The sequence below is a fragment of the Podarcis muralis genome, chromosome 4 (genome assembly GCF_964188315.1).
Source record: "Podarcis muralis chromosome 4, rPodMur119.hap1.1, whole genome shotgun sequence".
Taxonomy (NCBI): Eukaryota; Metazoa; Chordata; class Lepidosauria; order Squamata; family Lacertidae; genus Podarcis; species Podarcis muralis.
The window spans coordinates 63,672,711-63,695,299 of record NC_135658.1 but is presented as its reverse complement, the minus strand read 5'-3'; the positions used below and the strand labels follow the sequence as shown (position 1 = coordinate 63,695,299).

General features: G+C 42.0%; 1 long non-coding RNA gene across 1 annotated transcript in view; it reads left to right on the top strand.

Annotated features, from left to right (window-relative positions):
* Positions 1-22,589, top strand: part of LOC114596203 (uncharacterized) — a 516,878-nt gene that overhangs the window by 155,141 nt on the left and 339,148 nt on the right. The window contains exon 3 of the long non-coding RNA XR_013392622.1: positions 6,243-6,329. This is a non-coding gene — a long non-coding RNA (uncharacterized LOC114596203). The remainder of the gene's footprint in view (positions 1-6,242; positions 6,330-22,589) is intronic.

The window sequence follows — 22,589 nt, the reverse complement described above, 5'->3', positions numbered from 1 at the left end:
GGTTGGGGGGCAGGTTCATGCTGTCCTGTTATCACCATCTACTCTTCCTTCAGGCTCCCCTCTGCCAACACATTGCTTGCTTTCAGAGTTGTTCCCTCTGGGCTCCCTGTCCTTTCCCTTTTCTAAATCCCAGACTCCTGACCCTTTCCATTTCTCAGTGTGAGGAGCACAAAGCTTTTCTTGCTGGATTCTGCAGCACAGCATTGTTGATAAGGTTCCCCTTCCCTTAATCTCTAGGATTCAGTCATGAAATACAAAATGAGAAATGTTTAAATGCATAAGTAAAATTCAGGGCTGTTCCTAAAGTAAAAATAAAAATAGATGGTCTTGTTAAAAATGTTCTAGACATGAAAATATCCATGAATAAGTCCAGAGTGTAAAATTGTGTGCCTTTAAATGAAGGCTGCCTTTGCAATGTGCTCTTAAATGCTGGTCTCAGTCAGGGTTTTCACATTTTATGACATCTCCCAATATCTCGGAAATAGGATAATGCTTCTGCCTGTACGCACTTTCCTAAAAGATTGGTCTCACACCATGTACAAATATAGATCCCAATTTCAGACAAACTCCTAAGAGACTTCATCCTTTTGGAAAGTTGTAGAACTGAATTGTGAGCTGCAGCAATTTAGCTGCCTTGTTTTCATGCTCTCTTGGCCCTTTCTAACACCACCACTAACAGCCGCTTGGCACATGTACAGTCCAAAGAAATGTGTAAAATAAGGGAAGGTGGCTGGAGAGCTCTCTTCAATAGACTGCATGGCTTCCTTTAGAAGAGAGTTATTTCGCTTATTACACTTTGAGTGGATCACTCAAAGGGCATATTTTCCTACCTGTAACTTTTCAGTTTTTTTAAAAACCATAAAGTAGTAGCCATAGTTTGAGAAACAAACGAAAAATGTTCAGATAAAGGCAAGAGAAGTGACCAAAATGTGTGGTCTGGTTGCACTACAAGGTCTTCAGCTTTGAAAAGCTTGCATCACCATAGGAGATAATATGCATCACTTAATTGCTTCCACTCATTAAATAAAATACATTTTTAAAAATAATTAAAAAAAACATAATTCAAAGTAATATGGTGATTAGGACACTTAGTGGGGAACCGAACAGCCAGATTTTTTAAAAAGTAGATATTATCCTCATAATAAGCTAGAATGGTATTGTATATCTGGATTGTTTAGAGTTGTATGCCTAAATATACACTAGGAGTGTGTCTCAACTCTGTGTCTGTGCAGGAGGGTACAGGTCATGATTTCATGTTCCTGAGTGAGATTGTCCCATTAACACATCATCTGTTGGCAGATCAGGGACTCTACAAGCTTCCAAGTTGCCCTAGCCTCAGTTTTCCAAAGAATTAAATGTATAGCTCCCTCCCCCCCCTTTCCAAGAAATGAAAGCAAGTTGACTGGGAAAACTCCCAGAGTCTTAGAGGCTAATGGGCGGAGAGGAGGGTGGGATCTTTCCTTTCGATGGGCAGGTTTAGTTTTTAGTGACAGGGCCTTTTCACAGGGCACTCCAATGACAGTGATCTCAGGGAGAGATGTTGAATAGAGTTCTTCATGGGGGTTGCCATTCTCTGAGTTTTGGTTATAAGAGACATAAGACTATTGAGGTGAACAGTTTCTTTCACAATCATTTTTTCTAACAATTAAAAAGTATTACGCACTATCTCTCTTTGTGGAGTGTACTTTAAAGAAGGGAAGTAATAATAAAAAACCCCCACTGGTGACTTTTCAAGGTTTTTATAACAAAGGTAAAATCACTTGTCACTATAGCCCCTAGATCTATTTGTCTGAACTTTTTGGCAGGTTTCTTGCCTAGAAGCACATTTCACCTTTCCAAATAACTAGGGAAAGGAATGTGATTTCTGTCTTCCACCCCATATGTCTACCTCTCTAAAATTTGGCAGGTTTCATCCTCTCAAAAGGGGTGGCCATGCCTGCAATCTGCATCCAATTCTGGAACAAAATAAGTAAATTAGAGCCTTAAAAACACTTTAAAAGCACCCGTAATTTGATTTATTTTTATAAAAAATAAATATGCTGCCAACTCGTAAAAAAATCAAGGCAATGTACAACAATATGCAGAACAGCAATATATATTTATTCTGGATCTACCAGAAATTCAGCAAGTTTAATCTACTCTGGAGGGGCTTCTTTGTCTGCAATAGTGAGTAATCTTTTTTTAAGTTAATGAATTTGTCAACCATCTTTAGCCCTCAAACCTGGTGTCGCGACTCTTTCCCCTGGGATCTGCTTGGATTGGAAATTATTCTGTGTAGGTTTTCACAAATATCCAGGACCTTAATTCTGTTAATAATCCGTGAGTGACCTGAACACGATTCACATGAAGTGCTGCAAAAGATATCCCAGAGCTGAAATTCTGTAATTGCTGCAACTGTTAACATGAAAATCTCCATATGTATTATAAGGCTTGGGACTAGCATAGCATTCCTAATGCCATGCTGCAGTCAGGTCATAGAACAGCTTAGATACGTTTGCCATTTTAAAAGCTTGTGCCAGTGTCCTTTCTCTCCCTCTGCCTCCCTGCCTCTCTCTTTCTCTCTCCCCGCTAGATCAGCTTTCTCCGTATCGGTGGCCCAGATAGCTGCATCATTACACAGATGTTTTTCTTCCAAACAGAATAATATTTGAACTGGTCCACCCCTGACAAATTTATTTGCCAGGATCAAATCATTCTCTCTGTTGGATGGCAAAATCAGCAGGGGATGCTAAGTAATGAGCCAGTAGGGGATGACTCTGCATGTTGAACCTCTGCATGTGCTGTCTATGAGCAAGTCAGCGTCCCTGGAGGCAGTGGGAAAGAACAATAGCTGGACTTGTATAGGAATTAGCATGCCTGACAGTGACAGATTCGGTTATTGACAACTCTGGCAGAATGAAGTCCTTGAAACACAATTATGTGAGAGGCGTTTGGTCTTCGAAAACTTAAAAACTAGGAAAACTGGGTATGCATGCAAGGTCACAAATTACAAGGTACAATATCCTTGCCTTTGCAGGGAAAGTGCCTTTTAAGCTCTGTTTATTGCAAAATAATAACAGTTCTAAAGCAAAGAAGAGATGACATTGAAGCTGATTCAGGTCCTACCAAAGCAAAAAGGTGAAGCTGAAACACTGATTTTGTATTCAGGTAGAAGTGATGGTACTCATAGGACGCACAAAAGAGGCTTGTATGTATAACATGCACACACACTTGACAATCTCTGGGCAATCTAATTTATTACTAGAGTGCTTTTATTAAGTCACTGCTGGCAGCTCATTCAGCAATCTCAAAATATATTACAGCACGTGTATGCATGAATCTATGCTTTGTCGTTTAATAGTGTTAAAAGCAGTATTATGAAAGAGTACATAAAGGAACATACAATGCTTTGTTTTAGCCCAACATGTGAACATTTGCTCATGTATAGGGGCATGGTCTCACTCCTTGCTCTATACATAGATGCAGTGCTTTTTTCTTGGGGAATGCAGAATACACCTAAACATTTTGTGAATCCAGGTTTGGCCCCGTTGAGGGGCAGAATTTCAATATGAGTAGGAAAATGTGAGTACCCCTAAACACTTTTTTTAAAAAAAGAAAACAAGCACTGCATAGATGTCTTACAAGTAAGTAATGCTGATGAACAGGACTTGTATGAAAGTTCCTATGCGAACACCAGAAAATAGGAAACTAGTACACCTTTTTCTGAGAGAAATGAAATCACAGTTAGTGATCGGTTACAAGAGAAATGTTCTGGGGCCTACACATAGGAGAAACGGTGCCATTATCAGGAAGAGAAAGAACATACAAGTAAGGCAACAGTCATGATTGGTAAAACATTTGGTCTGACAGACCAATAAGGATTTGGAAGTGCAAGGCTCAAAAATTCAGATGGATTTGAACTAATCAGCCACATCATTGGTCGTAAGTCTCTAGCAATATTTCAAACAATTAGCGCTTCCATCTACCTGCATGTTATGTGTATAATTAAAACCATGTATTAAGCTTCAGTGACTGAGTTAAGAAACTGTGGACTACAGCCAAGAACACAAATCCTTGTGTCTGGGATGTATTCCTGTGAAGTCTAGAGCAGGGGTCAGCAAGGTTTATCTTGCCTGGGTCAGATCAGTCCTGTGGAGATCCCTCTGTGGGCCAGATCGCGTGCATACCTGCGATTTTCGACACCTGTGCAGACACAATTTTTGGTGTCTGAGCGTGTGGAGACGTGATTTCCAGCACTGCATAAGCAAGTCCCCATGCCGTGCTGCGCCGGTTTAGCGCAGCATGTGAGCAGGTGGCACAGTTCGGGGACGGCTCGGGGGCCGGTCAAACAACCTCCGTGGGCTGCTTCCGGCCCATGGGCCTTAGGTTGCTGACCCCTGGTCTAGGGAAAAATAGACTTTTTGTGGGTCTATGAGATCCATGAGGAAAATTTCCCATACTTCACACCAGCATTTATTCTATTGTCCTTTTATACATACTTGGCAAAGTAAAACAGAACTGCAACTGCTTCTTGGTGGCAGAGTGCTACTGTAAAGGTTATCAACAATGCTGAGTTCTCCACATGCAGAATGGCTTTTTGATACAGATGGTGGCAGCCCCCTATAAAGCAAGCCTCTCTCATAGCGCCACCATGACTAGCATAACATAAATCTAGATACTGATCAATACATGCTTTCTCACAAGTGTTAAATTAGTCAGGATATAATAGTGACTAGCTCAGTCCATTACCCTCTCATTTCGATTACACCCAGTCCTTCATCTTGTTCAGGTTATTTGTTTACTACACACAATGTAAATTCACTTACACTTTAAGCACACTCCACACACACTGTAAAAAACAACAACTCCTGCTTTTTATTACTTGTTTTCTGCTCCCTGATTCTATTTTTTATTATTATTGAGTGACTGTCACAAATTCAGCTCCCTTGAAAGTAATGGGATTAGACTGTCAGCCAGCCCTGGCAGAAATGAGTTGAGTCAGGGCTCTATGTTTGTGAGAGAGTCTCTTGTTTAGGAAATCCATCTTTCTGAAACTCTCCAGAATTTTTAGCTCAAGCAACAGCAGCAGGTTGCAGGAACGGATATTGGCAGAAGTAAAATGTTTGGCACATCCAAGCATGTTTGTGACACAACCACACAATTTGGCATATGTAAGCTTTCTGGCAGTGGGGACGTTTGCCAATAAAATAGATTGATTTGGGTCTACTTTTCACTGAGGTGGTAAACCTGAGTGTGGGCTGTAGCTCTCAACCCTCCCCCCCCCCCCCAAAATTCAAAATCATGGCATTTAGAAAACTAGCATGCCATGAAAAAGTGAGGTTGGAATCCTTCATCTTGACACCTAGTTTTCTAAAGCGTGTGTTGTTTTTTTAAATGAATGCAGGAGAAATTAATACTGTGAGGCTGAAGTGCTACAGCCCAGCCACAGGCTTGCTTCCTCAGTGAAAACTAGGTCTTAGGCTTGCTTCCTCAGTGAAAACTAGGTCTTTATCTGCTGAAACTCTTCCAATGCTTTGGATACTTTCAATCAGAGCTTGATTTTGGGGGGTTGTGTGTGATGACTCCAGGCGGCCTGGCAAAAACAAACAAAAAAGAATAGCCCAACCTATAATTATTTTTTGCTAAATGCGTAAGGGTAAGACATGCAAGTTCATCTCGTTTTGTTGAAGAGTACATATATTGCAACAGAATGCCTTTGCAAACCCCAAAGTCTGTTTGTCATACCCATTTACATGAAAGGGGACTATATCTCTCAAACAGGTTGGATTGGAAACAGTTCACTCATCTACTGTCCATTAACATCTTTTGGAAGATAGTAAAAGCTCTGTGGTAAAGCAAGTGGAGAAGAATATTTCAAAGGAATGGCCAGACTAATTTGTGTGACTTCTGTGACTAGATAGGGTAACTGTAATTGTGATGGGATTTTTGTAGTTTAAGAAAATAATTTACGAATGGGAATGGAAACATTTCAAGTGTTTTGGAAGTGCTATTTCCTATGTTTCTGATAATGGGTAGATTGACCTTTTAATAATGGAGCCTTTTGTTCAAGTGAATCCCCATGGCTCCTCTGCAACACCGTAGTTGTTAAAAATGCCTTAATTGGGATTAAAGATGTGTGGCACAATCTCATTTTAGTGGAAATATTGTAAGGTGGTTATTATTAAATCCCACTGGTTATTTTTTTTAAAAAAGAAGATGATGGTAAGCACTCTGTAAGAGTATCACTTGATTTTCTTTTCTAGGTTTCATCCGCGTTCTGTTCCACTCATCTGTCTAGCTAAACCTCAAATGCTTGTACAGCATAAACAATATCCCTTAAAGCGTGCCTGGTAAGTAATGAACTCCTTCTAAATTCTCTGCTCAACAGCTCCCCTGAGTTTATGGAAGTTAATGTAATTGAGCAATGACTTGGCTACCTATGTATTGCTATCTGTCAAAGGAACTTTAAAGGAGGAGTTGACAACATTCATTCTGAGCTATTTCATATAAATTTCTTGAAAGCTATTTCCTCGACGCTGAAAAACATGCAGCTTTTTCATCTTTACTGAATAAGCAAGTTCATTTCAGCATTAAATTGGAGGGCTTGCAGATTTAGCTTTCCTAATGTCTTTACTGTCCTCTTTACCTTTTCCTTTACTGATGCTAAAAGTCATTCAGGAGTGAATTATAGCCAAGTTGTTTTGGAATAACAGGGCATATAATCTTTAAAAAGGTCTGCACTGCTTCTGATAAACTGTCTTAAGCTTGAAAGGCACGTATGAGCTGTAATAGTAGTTAAGCATTTATGGTCTGAAGGCAATACGAGGCCACCACCCTGTTGAAGCTAAGCAGGTTGAGATGTGGTCAGTGTCTCAATAGGTGACTCTGTGGAAACCAGATGTACACTCTCTTGAGTTCCACAGTATGATAAAAATGTAAGAGAAGGAAAAATAAAGAGGAGAGTGCGCAAGCAACAATACTTTTGTAAGTGGAAAGGGCTATTCATGTGGTTTTATCAACAGGCATACCTAGTGACTTATGGTCATACTACTTTTTAAATTTAGATTTTTGTTGTTAAACATCTAGTATACTCTTGGTTAACCTTTGGAAGAGCAGTGGTTGGAGCAGCCAAACTGGGAAGGGTGACAGCAAATGCTCTGTGTACAAATATTCCTCTGGATAGTCATTCAGTGCAAACAATAATGGTCTGATGTGTATAAGGCAGCTTCCTATGTTCCTAGCAGCAGCAGCAGCAACATCTAAGGCTTGGGGAGCAGACATTTTCCATCATCACCCCAATAACCTTCTCTATGGCACAGTGAAGATCCAGGAGCTGCAGCCTACTGAGTTGACTTGATGAGATGTTTTGCTTCCAAAAGGTTGCCAGGTAGTGCACACCAGGTGTGTATATGGGTGTGTGCTGTTCTCCCTGTGAAGCCTCCAAAGAGCATCAGTTGGAACACCCACAACAGCAGTAGTATCTAAGGCTTGGAAAGTGGACATCCCATCCCTGCTCCCATCAGCATTTTCTTTGAAAAACACACACCTGATGTGTACACAAGCACATTTTTGCTTCTCATCTGCCACCTTAAGGGCCTGTTGTCAGGCAGAAAATTAATATGTAAGTATTTTGACTAAACAAACAAATACACCAGTGGTGCTTCAGTTTAATTAAGAGCGATAGTTCATGCTCAGTTAGTGAAGAAGCAATGTGAATGAAGAAGTTGTTTTCTCTCTGTGGGGTATATTCGACAGCTGGGAATGTCTGATATAAGCGACACCAGCTTGAAATGGGCAGGAAAAAGGGGAGCAGTCAGATAGGCATGGTGTGCTGGTCCAGGAGATTTGATGTTGAGGTGGAGCAAGACGAGTAAGGGGAAGGAGGAATCAATAGCTTTGGCTGCCTTCTGGATTCTTCTGCAATGAGGCCAGGTAGAGAATTTCAACAGGCCTCTCTCCATCCAAATAGTGCCAGGCAAATACTTGCCTTTTTAAAAAGGTTTCATATATTTGTATCCTCTTTTAGTGTGGTGAGATCTGTAAAATTGGTCTTATTTGTACATATATATTTTTATGTTTTAGGCTCTTTATTTCTACTGTGTTAAGTTGCTTTGGGTCACTTTTGTGAGGAAAGCGACTGCCTAATATAATATAATATAATAATCACTTAATATAATTAATATGGCAGCAAGATTGAGCAAAAAGAAGTATACAAAGAGGCTGGATGAAGGATGCTATCAGAATGTAGGAAATGTAACCTCACCTGGGGGGAAAAGGAGGAAAGGTTATTTGAAAGCTGCAGCCTTGCTCCTCATCTTTTCTAAAATAAGTTTGATCCCAGAGTGGCTGCAGCTCACCAATGTACATAAGCAAGAAGGCTTTGACAATAGCTTTAACTTCCTTTAATGGTGAGCTGTGGGAGCAAGGGGAGGAATGCATTAAAAGATAGTCTCCAAATAATGATTTCATTTCCTTTTGGGCCATATCAACTCTTGCTTTTAAAATCTGCATTGAGGTTTGGTGCTTGCTCTTTGACACTGCTGCTATTTGAAAGTGGCAAATTCCAAAGTACACTTCACTTTTTCTAAGAGAAGCCATTGTTTCTCTTCTGCACGTACGTCTGGCAGTGTAGAAATAATCATCTTAGTCAGGAAATATTTGTCAGAACAGCACCGTGTGTCCTGAAGGATCATCAGAGTGGGCTGGGAGCAGTGGAAGGAGGCATTGTCAAAGTGAGGGTACAGCAATGCATTTTGATTAAAACTTTCCTTTGCCTTCCAGCTCACAGAGCTGCTTAGAGAGAGAGAGGGAGAGGGAGAGAGAGAGTGTGTGTGTTGATTGCTAGATGGGGTGTGTATTTAAAACCATTGCAACTTTGGCTTTAGTTTTCAAAATGTGTTTTCATTTGAGGCTGCAGTGCAGGAGTAGAAACTGTTGCTGAAGTAGATAGGTAAAGCCTGGAGCTGGTGGAAAAGATTCTGACACCTAGCCCAGAGATACGGTATCTGGGTTAAGTATAACAGCAGTTAATCTGCTGCTGGTTCTAGCGGAGCTACCTTCTACACTTAAATGCTTGAGCACTTGCTTTAAATCTCAGAGATCCCAGGGTAGTTTCAGCAGCAATATCTATAATTAATTGCATGTGTAATGAAGTCCATTTGGGAAGCCTGTGATGACTCGCCTCTGTGTTACCCAAAGACATTACAATATCAATAGCACTAGTAATTTTAATTAAAACTTTGAAATGTCGGCCTGTTGAAATATTCATTATTGCACTTGATTAGGTTGTTTTGTAGTCTTCTGCACTTTCCTTTCATTACATATTACCATGACTTTGCAAAATGAGGCCACTTGCAGCAAAGCACATATAACTTCTTTCAGAGGAAGTGTCTTAGATGTTTTGTTGTTGCTGTGTAAATTTTTGACATTAAAAAAAAGTACCACCAGCCATGGAGCATATGGGGGGGGGGAACAGCTCTCATAAAGATCCCAGTTGTACAGTTCATGTAGATTTTGAAATTCCTGATGTGCAAGAATAATAAGATACACTCGAAAACTTACTAGATGTTATGGAAAGCTTAGAGGGCACACCAGTTTGAGGGTTGGCCAAGATCTTTATTATCTCAGTTAAAGACAGTACAGTAACAGACTCCATCCAAGTAAGTCCACTGCCACCTAGTGACTAAACTATATAATGACCATATCCACACATATGACAAATATTGTTATGAACTTTGCTGTCTTGATTATTGTAAACAGGCCAATCATAAAGCAACATAGGGATTTAAAAAGAAAAGGAAAGAACAGCAATATTTATTGGTAACTGGAGAACTCTCTCCTCTACTTTTGAAAGGTGACACCCTTCCATTAGTGAATAGAAGCAAATAGTTCATTGAATCTGAACACATGCATTTATAGAAAACTAAGAGTTCTTATCTGGAGTTGGCTGAAACTGGGATTCTTGGTGCAGTTGCACTTTAGGAATGTGAAACAGGGTTAGTGGCTCTCAGGGGGTGCCAATTTGAATGAAATATTGCAGAGACCCAGGTAAGCCCCACCCTGCATAATCAATCACATGTCATGGTGCACACACACCATTTGAATGGAAATGCCCATCAATTTTGCAGGGACCCAGTCCCCTGAAATATTTTATTGTGGGGATCCTAGGAGTTGGCTCCTATGGTGGCTATGATGTCTGTTGTAGAGGTTTACTTGCTTTCAGGGGGCTCAGATTGTCTGTTTCTAAATAGATATCAAGGACAAGGATATTCCCAGGGCTCACTATCTCATCTAAAGGAAACAAAAACCTGTTGTACCCCCACACACTGGGCTTCTTACTGCCAAGGAAAGTGGGTAACACCTAACTGGATGAGCAAAAGTCTACCACATAGAGTATCTTGATAGCATGAAGCTTGATAGCATGTACCATTTGTATCTTATTTTTAGTACCATATTGTCAGGGGCTCAGGGACTGAGCCACAGGGGAGAGAGGAAATGGAGAGCGAGGGGGAGGAATCTGAAGGTAGCGGAGAACAGAATGACAGTGAATCGAGAGATTCCATAAGCCTCTCCAGTGAATCAGAAGACTCCCAGAAGGGGGCGCCGACGGCCAGGGAGAAGGGGGTCCCAGAGGGGACACACCAGAAGCAAGGGGCCAGCGGAGACTCCCAAAGTAGTAGCTGGAGATCAGGACCAGTTTCCCCACCGGAGCGCAGTGGGGGGGAAGAGGAGTCAGGTCTGGCCACGCCCCCGTCGGAGAGTGAGGGAATGGAGGGGAAGTCAGAGCCAGGCAGCACCCCTGGGGAGGAGAGTAGCGACAGGAGCTGTGTAGCAGTGAGGAGGAAGGTGTCGGGCTGCGCGCGCGCGCCAAGTTCAAATGTACAGGCGCGCGGGACTGCTGACAGCCCGGAGTGGGAACCAGGTCCTAAAGCCCGCCGAAGGCTGGGGGAGGACTCGGGAGACTCAGCTTCTGAAGAGTCTAGGAAAGGTGAGTCCTCGACAGGCAAGAGGACCCAGAGGAGGAAAGAACAAAGGAAGAGGTGGAGCAAGGCTAGGGTCTTAAACTGGTGCCTGGGGGGAGGAGACTCAGACGGAGCTTCGGCGGTCTAGGGTTCGAGACGTAGAGGTGCACGCTGAGAATGTAAGAATGAAACAGAACTTAAATAAAGACTATTTCATATAACAACGACCTGGCGTTGGTCCTTTGTGAGCTGGGACCTAGGGCAGCCTCTGACACATATAAAATAACAAACTTATTTTGGAAGAAGCCTTATTGCAGGCAGAGCTTCTATGGGACTGAGGCTCACTGCAGGAATCTCTCATGTGCCAGGGAGAATAAATGCTAAAGCATCTTGTGGTAGCTACAATAAAACACCCAGAACAATGTTCAATGTCAACCAACAAGAAACAGCAATCTTAAGGAGCAGATGGATTCAGAGTCCCCTAAGGACACTGGGCTGAAGCCACTGAGGTCTAGTCAGCACTTTGAATTAAGCCCACAAACATTTTGGAAGCCAATATAATCGTTTCAGAAATGGCGTCATATGCTTTCTCAGGCCCATTCCACTTTATTTTGTCCCAAGTTAATTCTTTCTTTAAAAAGCTTAGGATCCAGGAACTGACCCATACCTGGCTTTCTTGATAGCAGACCCAAATAGACTTTGGGACCAAAGCATGAATAACAAGGGTTTATTTCCAAAAAGCTTTGATGTACAGGATTAGAAATAATACATTTTTTTAAATTACTTTTTACCTGACTAAAAACAACAACCACCAAATATTGCTATCCAGCGGGCAGTTCTGTACTGAACCTAAGTGGAATTTATTAGGTGAGCACTGAAGAACTAAGGTCCAATTTCATTCACTGTGTTCAATAAATAGAGCAGTTCACACAGGCTGGAGTGACAGAATAAGAGATACTTTCAATTTAAAATATCACAGTATTTTTTTTCGCCCCATCAAGATTCTCTAAGCTAGCACAGCACAGAAGTAGCAAGCTTGTCATATTTGTCATTGACTTTTAAAAGGATTTTTATAATCTTAAAATTCTTGCCATGAAGTCTCCTGCAATATACTTGCACAAGGTACATGAGCATCAGCTTTCTTGACTTCAGCAACCAAAAGATACTTCAATTCTTATTCTTGGTATGTATATATGGTGTGATTAGTAAGACTCAATTAACTGGCACACAAAATCATGTGCAAGCTTCTGAGTTCTCCAGAACTCTTCTTCAGATGTTAAATAAAAGGAAGAGGGGAGAAAAAGTAGGCTATGATGATGTTAAAGCTCTGAACTCTGAAAGTGAATAGCAAAGTTGGTTGGAACCCTGAACAGAAGTCATTCCCCAATACAACATTTTGCTGCATCCCCTGCTTGTGATTTTTGTATTCTCACAGATAATTTATCCTAAAAATAGCATTGCCAGAACGGGGGAATTTAGTTTCAACTGGCACATATCAAAAGCTTCACAACTTCCCTAAGCCCTGTCCGCCTGACACCCACGCAGTAGTCATGGGTGACTGAATTGGCAAAGTCTGTGGAAGGTAGTGGGAATGTGGAAACCCTGTGGTATAGGGGACTCCTGTGGAGGCACCACTGCCCCCTTCTACACATAGATCCCCTATGTGTAGGAACAAAGAGGGCATAAGTTAATTCTGCATCTATAGGAATTTTCTTTCTTTCTTTCTTTCTTTCTTTCTTTCTTTCTTTCTTTCTTTCTTTCTTTCTTTTTCTAAATTGCCTGGATGTATAAAAATTGTGAGCAACTTTCTAATAGTATCTTCAACAGCTGTGAACTTTCCCTCGGCTCATAAATGAGGTAAGATGTATCACTTATAGGTGTTTCATAAGTGGATCTTTCAGAAAGTCTATACTGATTATTAAATTCTGGTGCCTAGTGCTTTAAGTGTTTGGCCTATTTTTACACCTTTGATAAGCTGTTTTTCAGTATATCGTCTAAGCAGGATTTATTTATTTATTTTTATCCCTGAAAGGCCAGATCAAATGACCTTTCATTTTCTTCTGTACTTTAATAATACTAGTCTGTCAGGTAGAATGTTAGCGTGTGTAAAGTAAATAGATGAGCAAAACCACAGTGTCTGCACTTACTGTACCAGAATTAAGAGATTCAGCATTCATAGTTATTTGATTCAACTTTTTGAGTTGCTCTCATTTATTAGGAACATAAAGAGCTTGTACAAGGATTTTCTTGTAAGCAGTTTTCCGATTATGTACAAACAGAATCTATATAAAGTCCACTTGCACATACATTCCCAGGGATATGTGAGATTGATTATTTAATATATATTTAAAAATATCTGGTATACAAACAACAGAAGCAACAACAGACAACTTATACAAAATATTACAAAAATATACATTTACATATAAAAATGTTACATTAATACAAAGTACATATACATAAATACATATACACACACATTGGTTCATTTACCTTCTGACACACCCTCCCTCTCAGCCAGGGCCGTCTTTAGCATATGCATCGCCAGGGTGCAAAGATTCATCCAATGCCCCCAAATTTAGTTAATTTCGCGTGCACGGTGCTGTTGAGAATGACAAGTGCCATCGGTGAGTCTGACAAGTGCCGCCGTTGTGAATGAAAAGTGCCACCGCTGGCGCGGCTCGTTTTTGGTAAATGAGCGCACAAAGTCAAAAGTCCTTTAGTGAAACAGTAGGTATACATTTCAGCAATACCTAGGTATATATGTATTTTGTTTTTCTAGCTTGATCAAAATTATTTATTATTTCATAACAGGTAGATAGTTAAGAGCTTAGGCGGCTTCAGCGGCGGGTGCCTGGTGCCGCCCCAGAATTTGGCGCCCGGGTGCCCCGCACCCCTTGCAACCCTGGGTAAAGATGGCCCTGCTGTCAGCCTCTGCATTCCCACTCAGGGTCCAAACAAACTCACTCCCAAAATTCTTGCAGTGAGAAGAGTTTCTGGAAACAGCGGGTATCATCCTAGTCTCTCACTCTAGTCTTGCTTTTTATGGGCAGGCCCAAGGTGGGTGGTACCTCCTCTGGCTTCCCATAGGTGGGTCCTGTTCAGTTGTACTCTTCCTACCTGCTTCCAGAGGCAGGTCCTCTGTCCTCTGCTCCTACAGATGTTGTTCTATGGTGACAGCTCACACTGTTATTTTATTTTTATTTATTATATCTGTAGCGGATGTGGGTGGCGCTGTGGGTTAAACCACTGAACCTAGGACTTGCTGATCAGAAGGTTGGCGGTTCGAATCCCCGCAACGGGGTGAGCTCCCGTTGCTCGGTCCCAGCTCCTGCCAACCTAGCAGTTCAAAAGCACGTCAAAGTGCAAATACATAAATAGGTACCACTCCAGCGGGAAGGTAAAGAGCGTTTCCGTGTGCTGCTCTGGTTCGCCAGAAGCGGCTTAGTCATGCTGGCCACATGACCCGGAAGCTGTACGCCGGCTCCCTCAGCCAATAAAGCGAGATGAGCGCCGCAACCCCAGAGTCGGCCACGACTGGACCTAATGGTCAGGGGTCCCTTTACCTTATTATATCTGTCAGTCACTTTATCTTGCCCAGGGAGACCCAAAGCAGTTTATAACCAACTACATTGATAATAAATCCCACATAGATGCATTAAAACCAAGAGGAAGGAGAAATCCATTTAAAACACCCTGCCTGCTTCTAAAAGGCCAGAGATAGTTAAAGGCCAAAGGCCTGGTTATAGAGTAAGTTTTTTTGCCTGGCACCTAAAGATATATAATGAGGGTATCAGGCTTGTCTCCCGAAGGCGAGCATTCCACAAACAGGAATTCACTACAGAAAAGGCTCATTCTCGTATTGCCACCCTTTGGACCTTTCATGGAGGGGGGCACACAAAGAATGGCTTCAGATGATGAGGGTCAGTGCATATGGGAAGAGGCAATCCTTGAGGTATTGTGGACCTGAGCCATTTAAAGCTTTATAGGTAAAAAATGGCACTTTAAATTGCACCCAGAAACTAACCGGCAATCAGTGCAGTTGAGCCGGGATTGGTGTTACATGCTCAAACTGTCTTCCTTGAATGAGCAACCTGGTGCTGAAGTCTGCATCAGCTGAAGTTTCTGAACCCTCTTCAGAGGCTGCTCCACATATAACACATAGCAGTAATCTAAACTAGAGTTTACCTGATCATAAATGACAGTAGTTAAGTTATCCCTGTCCAGATAGGGGCATAGCTGGGCCACCAGCCAAAGCTGATGGAAGGCATTCCATCTGCTGTAACGGTGGAGTCAAGGCCCCGGGAGATGCAAGTGGTTTTATCCTCAAAATTTGCAAACGAGTCATGCCAACCTACCATTGGTCTGTTACCTCCTTCAGACCCAATTGTAAAAGGCCCCACATCACCCAGAAAAGCTGTGCCAAAGTAAGGATGCAATGGAGGCAGCAAAGGATGCTTTCTATGCTGCCTTCAGTACTACTGAGTAGGTTCAATAGTGTTCAATTGCATTCAAGCCATCTTCTATCTTGTCTCATTGCCTTAAACTCTAGAGCATACCAAGGAGCCAAGTGGGCTCTACTAAGTGGGAGAGGGCACTCGGGGTGATCGTGTCAATGGTCTGAGCCATTCAGATGTTCCAAAGATCAGCTTCAGCAGGTCAGAGGCTGAGAGAAGATGGCTTGTCTAAGGCCAGAGAACAAGTTCATAGTTTGGACTTCAGTGCAGGTTTACAATCAATCAATCAATCAATCAATCAATCATTGAATCATTGAACCACATTAGTTTGAAAGAGTCTTGGAGGGAATCCAGAAAAATAAACATGTGAACTAGAGCACAACAATGAAAATTCTTAAGGTACTAAGTAGACTGTCCTTGAAACTATAGCAATTGGCTCGATAACCTTCAGGGATGGCTGGATGCAGACAGTGTTATATAAAGAGTTTTACATCTTTATTTAAACTACATTATTAAAATGAATGTAAAATAATCTACCATAATGCCATGTCCTTTCCTGTGCTGAATGCTCTTGACAAGAGAAAAGGATGCACTTATTATCTGTCTGATGAATAAATGCAAGAGTAAATCCTTGTTATGAAGCTTGCTAGTTTAAGGCCACCCTAGATATTAAACCATTATATCTTCCTTTTAAACTAAATTAAACCCAAATATATACTGGAAAATCTTATGAGGCATTTCTTATTGCACATTTGAATTCGTATATAAAGAAATGCACCAAACTTTCAATAGCAAAACTCTGGATTATGTCTTTTGGAATGAACAGGGACATAGCAGCAGTCTATTGTGATCAAGGTCAGAGCCACCCATTATTTTATCCAATACTATAAATTCACACTCAGGACTCCTTCAGACTACTGCTAGTTTAAAATAAATAAATCAATCTGAGGCTTGTTCACTAGGAAGGGGCACATCACTGACCCCTTAGATATTTTATTTCTAATTAATCATTATATACATTCTGACAAACAAACTTCCATACTGGCAGCCCCCGCCCTCTGATCATATTCTTATAATCACCCCTAGAGGTTCTGGTAGCTTTGCTTAAGATGCCTCTATTGGTGTCATTGCCTGATCAGCTCTGTGGACCTTTGTTTTGCTAGTAGTGAGTCAAATGGCTGGTCCTAAGCTTGCAAGTCTCCTAATGAGCCCGAAGGACCCGGGAGAAGCATGAAATGCCATCTCCTCACTGGCTGCAACTAGAGGAGTTTTGCAGATTTTACAAAAGGAATTGCAAGCCTAGGAACAGACAAATGTCTGCTCCAGAAGAATGGCAAAACCACTTCTCTGTTTGAAGAAGAAGAAGAAGAGTTTGGATTTGATATCCCGCCTTTCACTCCCTTTAAGGAGTCTCAAAGCGGCTAACATTCTCCTTTCCCTTCCTCCCCCACAACAAACACTCTGTGAGGTGAGTGGGGCTGAGAGACTTCAGAGAAGTGTGACAAGGTCACCCAGCAGCTGCATGTGGAGGAGCGGAGACGCGAACCTGGTTCACCAGATTACGAGACTACCGCTCTTAACCACTACACCACACTGGCTCTCTTTGGTGGGCTATCGAAGGACAGTCTTCCATCTGAGTGACTCTTTTAGTTGAACAGCTGCCACCTCCAAAGATCTGGTTTAAAGATAAAGAACCCAAAGAATGGAGAGACGCAGCCTTGCAGTTTTTATTAAATTTAATAGCGCAAGCTTAATATTTATGCCTCGGGCTTCCCAATGATGCTTGATGGTATAGATTGGCAGTACCATAGTCTTTAAACCTTCCTCTAGGAACACACAACTCATGTATTTAGTGACAAGTGTGTAGACTCTGATAGAACTTTGTCCCACCAGATCCTACATTGCTATCATCTTCCATCTAAACTGGGCTGTAAAGTCTTTTTACAGATCCCCTAAAAATAATTTGTATGATTTATACATCTTCTTGCCTACAATTTCTATTTCACTGTTTGTGTACTTCAGGTGTTGGTGAGGCAGCTGGGCAAGATCTGGCAGCTGGGGGTGTTTTTAGTAAATCAGGGTTAGTTGTGAACTTATGGTTAGGGCACCCTTCCTCAACCCAGCAGCCTCCTCCACTCCAGCACTCTGCCAATGTGTTGGACTACAACTTACAGCATCCTTGACTATTGGCCATGCAGACTGGAGCTGATGGGAACTGGAGTCAAAAGACATGTGAAGAGGAAGCACACCCCCCCCTCTTTAGGGAGGTACGTTTTGTCCATTTTTCCAAGAGTTAATATAAATAACAAGAGTTATCTTAAACTACACATTTTAAATCGTATGCTCAAACAAAATGACTCATTTTGTAACTGAATAACTTAAAGGAAGTTTAAAAGGACTGGAACTTTTATTTTGCTGACGCTGTGAGGCCACAGTGTCAAGGAGTAAGAGGGGAAGAACTCCAAGCCTACTTTGCAAGTTTAAAAATCCACCTGACCCAAGAGTGTGGAAACAAGCACCAGTTTTATTCTTTTTAAACCATTCAGCCATTCCCACTTAGGAATTAAAATGCCTCTCTAAGCAGGCAATGACTGGAATATGAACCCTGTCTGGTGAATCTCATTGTAGGTCTTACTCACTCATTATTGACCTTCCACACCATCTGGATAAACTGGCTGAGTCATGTTCCGTTGAGAAAGTGAACTTGATCTTCATGGGTTGATACTGTGGTGTTAGCTGTGTTTGCACAAGGACCAGTGGTTGGCACTGTGCAGGGAGGTTAGAAGTTGCAAGCAGGAAATTAAAGTCTGTTATGTTTTACCTCTGCCAACATGGTACCCTGGCTCTCTGTTAATCCTACGTGATGTCAGAGTGGAGGTTCTTTCGTGGCACTGATTTTAATTCATCCCCTCTCTTCCTACCTTCCACTTACCTGTGCAACTACAGATCCCTCCCTCCACACATTTTAGCTTCTTTACTCAGCTGTACTGTACAGCTGCAAATAAAATGTTTTATGTGTGTTTTAAGTGCAATATACAATGTTACACTAGACGGCGATGGTGAGCCTTATGGACAATTCAATGTATTTTTAAACATACTTTTTTAAAAAAGCATTTTCAGAACGTTTTTTATATGTGTGTGGATTCCACCTTTGTTACTCCACCTATGGCAGCTAATGGAATGGAAGAAGTGAAGGAGACCACTTTCTCTGCCTTCCTTCATGGTGTCTGACTCATGTCAGGATGCAGAAAGTAGAGCACAGTCAGAGACTTGCTCCCCTTCATTTTACTACTGCCAGCAGAATAGGAAGCTCAGGAAGTGGATGAAAGCAAGTGAGGAGGTTTGGGAGTTCACCACAAAGGACTTCAGGAACAAATTGGAGCCCATTAGGCTCCCAGTGCAGGGGCAGACTTTGGTGTTTCAAATTTCAGTGGCGCCCAATTCTCACTATCTGTTCTCCTCGGTTCACTATGTCACAGTTGCCCTGTAGCACCCTCTATGCTCTGTGTCCATTGCAGCAGAACTGGTCACCCTGCCCTAAATCCATCTCTGGCCAGTGACATCATCAGGGACACAACAGTGTGGCTCAGAATCAACTGATATTTATTATTATTATTATTACTACTTTTAGGGGGAAATTGTCTGACTCTGACTGGGGAAGTTTGTCCCATTGACAGAAGGGAGCAGAAAGCATTCTAATCCAGCCCTGCTGTGAAGCAAGAACAAACCCTTGTCCCTTCAAAATCATCCTTTGCAGCTGGGGTACAAGGAGCCCTAAGGAAAACAGGTGTGATGTAGAAAGGCTGTTTATATAGCAAGTAGTTTGACACAGGGCAGGGGAGTGTGCTTCTGACTTTTTATTTCTGGGATGGATTTTAAAATAAATCATATTTACTTTAACAAATTTGGGAAAGTTATCTGAGCAGTCAGTGGGTGGCACAAATTTCTATCAGGGAGAAATTTGTTATTATCAGCCTTGGGGAGGATCCCGGCTTCTCATGGAAACTTCAGCCAGACTGTGCCATTTACTAGAGCCTATACATATATACATGAGGATCACTTGTGCAAGTGGCAAAGTGATGCATCGCTGCCTGCATAGAAGCCAAAAATGTGGGAACAAATTTAAAAGAATATGTCCTGAAGCATCCATAAAGAAACAGTGGAAGCAATGCACAGATAGGTGTATTATATGCATACACACACATAACTATTGCTCTGATCGCCTCCATGGAAGATGCATGCATGGGTGAAGATGAAGCAATCTAGAAATATAATAATAATAATAATAATAATTTATTATTTATACCCCGCCCATCTGGCTGGGCCTCCCCAGCCACTCTGGGCGGCTTCCATAAAAACCAAAAATACAATAAAATATCACATGTTAAAAACTTCCCTGAACAGGGCTGCCTTAAGATGTCTCTTGAATGTCAGGTAGTTATTTATCACTTTGACATCTGCTGGAAGGGCGTTCCACAGGGTGGGCGCCACTACCGAGAAGGCCCTCTGCCTGGTTCCCTGTAGCTTTGCTTCTCGCAATGAGGGAACCGCCAGAAGGCCCTCGGCGCTGGACCTCAGCGTCCGGGCAGAATGATGGGGGTGGAGACGCTCCTTCAGGTATACTGGACCGAGGCCGTTTAGGGCTTTAAAGGTCAGCACCAACACTTTGAATTGTGCTCGGAAACGTACTGGGAGCCAATGCAAGTCTTTCAAGACCGGTGTTATATGGTCTCGGCGGCCTCTCCCAGTCACCAGTCTAGCTGCCGCATTCTGGATTAGTTGTAGTTTCCGAGTCACCTTCAAAGGTAGCCCCACGTAGAGTGCATTGCAGTAGTCCAAGCTACTAAGTGAGGGAACGAGTGGGGATGCTGTGGTGCTTGAATTCTTTCCTGATTGCTCGAATGTGATGAGGGAGAGGTGGCAGGGGAGTGCTTAGAATTTATTAAATGACATCTGCTGTGCTTGGTTATCTGTTGACTGGTATATCTCACTATGAATTAGTACGACGTGGGCAGGGATTTTTTGCCCCCTGAGGATAAATGAAATCATTTTCAGGAAATGAACGTTGGGCAGAAATAGCTGCACTAGGAAGGGAGCAGTGGCTTTTAAACTTGAGGTTTTCTGCTAAGTTCATAAAACTGTCCAGTCTGTTTTAAATTTGTAGAAATGCGCACACATCCTGGGGAGCAAGAGGCTGTCACATATTGTTTGTGGTCTTAAACCAAAAGCAAAGTGGTAGGATATTTCTTGCCAGAGGTTTTGCAGTGGGTAGCATTAATTTCCCCCATTGTTTACAGTTCAGGAGGCTAAGGCTGCAGTCCTGTACACTCTTACTAAGGCTCATTGAACACTCCAAGACTTAAGTCTGAGAAAAGGATTGTGTTATAAATCTGTCATGGAACTAATTTTAAAACACAATTCAGTAAGAATTCACACCTTTATGCATACCTCCTCTGGTGTAATTGTTCACAATTTTTTGTGGGCATGTTGTTGTTGTTTAGTCGTTTAGTCGTGTCCGACTCTTCGTGACCCCATGGACCAGAGCACGCCAGGCACCTCTGTCCTCCACTACTTCACGCAGTTTGGTCAAACTCATGCTGGTAACCTCGAAAACACTATCCAACCATCTCGTCCTCTGTCGCCCCCTTCTCCTTGTGCCCTCCATCTTTCCCAGCATCAGTGTCTTCTCCAGGGAGTCTTCTCTTCTCATGAGGTGGCCAAAGTACTGGAGCCTCAGCTTCACGATCTGTCCTTCCAGTGAGCACTCAGGGCTGATTTCCTTAAGAATCGATGCGTTTGATCTTCTTGCAGTCCATGGGACTCTCAAGAGTCTTCTCCAGCACCATAATTCAAAAGCATCAATTCTTCGGCGATCAGCCTTCTTTATGGTCCAGCTCTCACTTCCATACATCACTACTGGGAAAACCATGGCTTTAACTATACAGACCTTTGTTGGCAAGGTGACGTCTCTACTTCTCAAGATGCTGTCTAGGCCTGTCATTGCCCTTCTCCCAAGAAGCAGGCGTCTTTTAATTTCGTGACTCCTGTCACCATCTGCAGTGATCATGGAGCCCAAGAAAGTAAAATCTCTCACTGCCTCCATTTCTTCCCCTTCTATTTGCCAGGAGGTGATGGGACCAGTGGCCATGATCTTCGTTTTTTTGATGTTGAGCTTCAGACCATATTTTGCGCTCTCCTCTTTCACCCTCATTAAAAGGTTCTTTAATTCCTCCTCACTTTCTGCCATCAAGGTTGTGTCATCTGCATATCTGAGGTTGTTGATATTTCTTCCGGCAATCTTAATTCCAGTTTGGGATTCATCCAGCCCAGCCTTTCGCATGATGTATTCTGCATATAAATTAAATAAGCATGGAGACAAAATACAGCCTTGTCGTACTCCTTTCCCAATTTTGAACTAATCAGTTGTTCCATATCCAGTTCTAACTGTAGCTTCTTGTCCCACATAGAGATTTCTCAGGACACAGATGAGGTGATCAGGCACTCCCATTTCTTTAAGAACTTGCCATAGTTTGCTGTGGTCGACACAGTCAAAGGCTTTTGCATAGTGGGCATGTAGAAATACTTAAATGCACCAACTTTCATGTCTGGGTAGCCACTTATTTACTGCAAACCCCCAAAAAAGAGAACAAAAAGGACACAGATTTTAATAAAATTTGCATATACAATTTCATACCTATAGATGTAAATTTAGAAATGATAATTTCCTCAGTTTGTTGTCCAGGTGCTTCACTGTTGATGGTTAACTTCAAGGTCCTGCTCTCCTTACTTAGTATCCCGCCCCCCCACATTTTACACTCAAATAGAGGACTCCTTCATGAGAAAGAATGTCCCCTAACTGTTCTTCAGAAACAGCACTGCCCTCTGTAACATAGGATAGGTGGCCACCTTATTGGGTTTCCTGGGATATTTACAAACCCTGCAGATTGTGCATGCACCCTTCGTATATTCATTGCTTGCATGTTTTTGATGAGTTGGTGGTTTAGAAAGAATCTTATAAAAACAAACAAATAAAATGGTTAATAAAAAAGCTGAACCATAAGGGTGGCAAAGTTATAGCTGAAGTGTGTCACAGGGTTGGAGGCTCACACTAGAATCAGATATGGGTTTCAGTAATCTTTTCAACCCAGTCGGCTAGATCTTGAGTTCCCCTACCCCAGTCTGACCTCTTTGA